Source organism: Lytechinus variegatus, chromosome 8 (assembly GCF_018143015.1).
Source record: "Lytechinus variegatus isolate NC3 chromosome 8, Lvar_3.0, whole genome shotgun sequence".
NCBI lineage: Eukaryota > Metazoa > Echinodermata > Echinoidea > Temnopleuroida > Toxopneustidae > Lytechinus > Lytechinus variegatus.
The window spans coordinates 21,679,023-21,683,597 of NC_054747.1; the positions used below are offsets into that span (position 1 = coordinate 21,679,023).

At 38.3% G+C, this 4,575-nt stretch overlaps 1 long non-coding RNA gene across 1 annotated transcript; it reads right to left on the reverse strand.

Annotated features, from left to right (window-relative positions):
• Positions 1-1,735: 1,735 nt before the first annotated feature.
• Positions 1,736-3,276, reverse strand: LOC121420768. Its single transcript, XR_005970827.1, has 3 exons — positions 3,229-3,276; positions 2,521-2,568; positions 1,736-1,783 (listed from the first exon to the last, which is right to left on the reverse strand). It is a non-coding gene; the product is annotated as an uncharacterized LOC121420768 (long non-coding RNA).
• Between the last annotated feature and the right edge of the window lie 1,299 nt (positions 3,277-4,575).

Genomic DNA, 4,575 nt, shown 5'->3' on the forward strand with positions numbered 1-4,575 from the left:
TTCATTAATTTCAATCGCAATTGATAACGGGGATAATGTACTCAATCTGCAGTCGCGATTTTAAGAAAATCATTCTTGTTAAGTTAGACTTTCACAACAAAGGAAAATTTAAAGTGGCTCAGTCGGGAGGCGCGTTTCCGTTTTACACCCTGGCGAAGGCATTTTCCGGAAAAGTAGCCAAAAAGCGACTAGTGAAGAGTCTACACACGTCGCTGGTTGCATGCAGCGTGCGACACAGGCGAGTCCACCACCGCATGCAATTTGCACAGTTACTGATCTCGGCACTTCATGTACAGAGAGAGCGGCAGTCACGAGTGAAATCCGAACATGCTTTTGCAGTCTCGTTGTTTATGATAGTTTTTTTTTATAAAAATAAATTATTAACTAAATGAATAGAATGACAGACAAAATCAAAATAAACAGACTTATAATGGAAAGACAAATTGAAGTTTGATGGATTGATACACTTAGAAGCTGCCGAAAGATAGATAGAAGGCTGATAAATAAAGGTAGACAGATAGATAGATAGAAATAGAGAGAGAGAGGTGGATAGATAGATAGATAGATAGAAAGAGAGAGAGAGAGATGTCGTAGATAGAAATATGGACGGACAAAGAGAGAGAGAGAAAATGCTAGAGAGGGAGAGAGATAGAGAATTTGAGAGACAGATGAGATGTTAGATAGATAGAAAGATAAAGAAAGAGAGAAAGAGAAGATAGACAAATTAACAGATAGATAGATAGATACATAGATAGATACATATATAGATAGAGAGAAGTAGAGAAAGACAGACAGATGGATAGATAGATAGAAATAGATAGATGTTAGATAGATAAAGAGGGAGAGAGACAAATAATATTAACAGATAGATAAGTTAAAAAAATATATAGATAAATAGATAGAGAGAATAAGAGAAAGACACTGACAGATGGATAGATAGATAGAGAGAGAGAGAGATATTAAATAGATAATTAAAGAATGAGAGAGACAGAGAAGATTATTAACAAATTAACAGATAGATAGATACTCTAGTTAAAAAATAGATAAATAGAGAGAAATAGAGAAAGACAGACAGATGGGATAGAGAGATAGATAGAGAATTTGAGAGATAGATAGATGTCAGATAGATCAAGAATGAGAGAGAAGAGCGACAAATTAACAGATAGATACTGTAGTTACATAGGTAGGTAGAGAGAGAGAGAAATAGAGAAAGACAGACAGATGGATGGATAGAGAGATTTGAGATAGATAGATGTTAGATAAAGAATGAGAGAGACAGAGAAGATTATTAGATAGATAGATACTGCAGTTACATAGATAGATAGAGATAGAATTTGAGAGATAGATATATAGACAGATAGAGAGAAAGACAGACATCAGCAAGTCGGCAAGGCAAATGATCAAACCTGGAAAGTATAAGCTCATGCAGCTGCATTTGCAAGACAGTACGGTATGTTCTGCGGATAACTTCGGTGCGGACTTTGGATCGCGCGCCCAGCTGATAATGTAAACAAACGTAGACGTAGACTCTTCACTAGTCGCTTTTTAGCTACTTTTCCGGAAAATGCCTTCGCCAGGGTGTAAAACGGAAACGCGCAGCCGGGAGATGTACACTTTACGAAAAAACTATGCAGGACATAATCCTTACACAAAAAGGTGTATTAGAACTATACACAACTGCTAACACGGTATTTCAAAGCATATTCCTATTAATTGAAACGAATATTCTACTTACCGGTTTGTGTGGTTTTATCATTTTTGGTGATTATTTCAGTCGTGGGAGCTGTAAACAAAGTAAAACATAACCTCGAAAATTTAATTCACGCTGTCTATATCGATCTCCTTATCTATAATCGTATAATACATTCTCTAGGCGGATGTTGCGTACTATAGCGTGCCGTAACTTTCATCTTTCCTGTGCATGTATATCTTTGCATGTATATAGTATATAGTCTAACCACATCAGACGTATCGCTTTGCGTAACAGCAATGACAATAGCTGCAGCCTCCTTCTATATTACAAACTACTCTATTTCCAGTATAACGAGATCTTATTATTCCGTTTAGGTTTACACTTTAGCGGGTCTCCTCTTAAAAAATGAATTGAAAGGATTGTCGCTTATCTGCCTTGAATACGCTGCTTAACTTTCCGGAGCATTCTTATCGCCGTAATTGAGAAATTAACATCAATCAGTCATGACAGTGAAGCCATCTTGCTGGCTCAGATGATAGTGAGTTAAAAGGGTATGGATTCTACAACGTAGTTAACTTTTCAATCAGAGGGTCGTTGGTGCGAATCCCAGCCAAAATGTAATTACCTTCAGCACGAAATTTGAGTCCAGTTAACTGGGTACCTGGCCAGATCTCATTCCTTTAGACCACTAGTATTCATTACAATTTCATGCAAATCGGATGATATTTTTTTATATATACTACCTTGAATTTTATCTGTTGTCGAGGTAAAACTTTAGCTGTTGAAAGGAAGCTATTTACCATTGTTGAAAGGTGCATTCTACTTACCAGAAATAGTAGTTGTATCGTTAATGGTGAGTAAATCAGTCGTGTAATCTATGAAAAGGGGAGAAAAAACCTGAAATTATTCGAAAACTGATGCTTTATTACCGGTATTATTATTTGCTCGTTAACGTTAAATGTTTCTTGATCTCCGATATGGAATAAACTGATTTCAATTACGTTGCCTATCTGCTTGTACCGCTTGAAGTCTCTTATCGTAGATCGTTTCAGGAACGATACTATGTAACTGAGAAGGAATATTGTAGAATAATGAATTAATGAAGCCAAATCTAGTTAATTACGGAACACGTAAACATGTCACTAGCAATGAGATTAAAAAGCCCTGCCTACATTGCTTGCGTTGGCGAATTTCTAACCCTTATTCTAAAATAACTGATCCAATGCAAACCGTTGCAAAATCAGGGGTGTTTTATGAAAGTCGTCAGCACTGACTAAATTGTCAGCACTGACTAAATTATCAGTGCTGACTAATTCAGTGAAATCCTTGGTTTTGATTGGCTGAAAGACACTGGTCTCTGATTGTTACTATGGTAACTGCCGAAGAAAGACAACTTTTCAGTGCTGACAACTTTCATGAAACGGTCCCCATGTGTTTAAATTACAAGATATTACATTACCTTAACTATTTTGTATACTGTCTCTTATTGATTAAGCTTTATAAAAAAAATATATAGGGCAGGTTTCAGTACTTACCAGCATCTGTCGTTGCTGCAATTTTGGTCGGCAATTGAAATGTCGGATCTAATGAGGAAGAAATAGAGGTCCCTAAAATATGTGAATATTTGTGACTTTAATATTTGAATAGATTCTTTCCCGATAAAACTAGACAATTACCTTTTATGTCCATTCATTTTTTATCCTAGGTACCATTCAATCAAGTATAGCGATTGGTCGTCAATCTGATTTTCATGTTTGATATAGCATCATATATGCTGCATCGATGGCGGATCGGAATGGAAGGGGAGGGGACAGACGGCGCTTTCGAAATATGTATGACGCACCCGAAGTGCAATCATTTGGGAGAGGCGACATTTTTCTTCTTTCTTTTCAAACTTTTCTGGAGAAAAATGTCGTTTAGTGTTGACTGATGACCGGGGGGTCATTTATTTTCTCTTTTAAATCGCATTCCCTTTGATCATTGGGTGCGTGTGATCGGTTGTGAGAATCAAACCCACGATCAATCACTAAGCCCCAGTCACATATGCGCCGGAAATACCCAGGATCTGATCCTGAGTGAGTGCCGTGTAGTCTGGTAGATGCGTTGTACATCCTTGGGAGTCGTGACCGGGTAGAGAGGCCAACACTGCAGTTTGGGGCGGTCAAAAACATCCAGCGTCATCAGTGGACAGCCGTGTTGGCAGGGCAGTCAGAGATGGTCCATGTTCATACAGGGTAAGTTCTTGCTGTGGCTTTCTGGAAAGACAATGTATTCGCTGTGAGAAGGCCTATCTTTGGTAGTCAGTGATGTCTGAGCATCATAGATGAATGATCAAGGCAGCTACACGAGCATACACGGCACATCAATGCTCACTCTAGTCATGCTGTGGTGCTGTGGTTGTACAGTATCATCATGAACCCACAGGTTTTCGTTATAAATAGGGGGATATTTCAACATCCTGTCATTTCTGCTCTCGACTTCCACAGACGCTGCATCAGCATGCACAACAAGATGAGATTGAATTTGATTAGCTGCCAAGTTGAAATGCAAAAAAAATCATACTGCAGAAAGAAGAAGGAAGAACGATTAGTTATTGCAACACATACAGCTTGCAGGAAGACTACACATGGGGCAATATGCGGGGCTCATAGAAGAAATTGAACCTGACGACTCATTCGTTTCAGCAATTTCCTACGAATGAAACATGAAATTTACTAAGAAATCAAGTCACGTGTTGGACATGCATAGAAATGGGCCAAGAGGATTTAGAGAAGAGCCTCTCTAATCGGGGATCAAGTTGGCATTGACGTTGTAATACATTGCAACAAGGGACAGTTACCACTCCCTGATGTGTGGATTTAGGATGGTGCACAAGACCATCT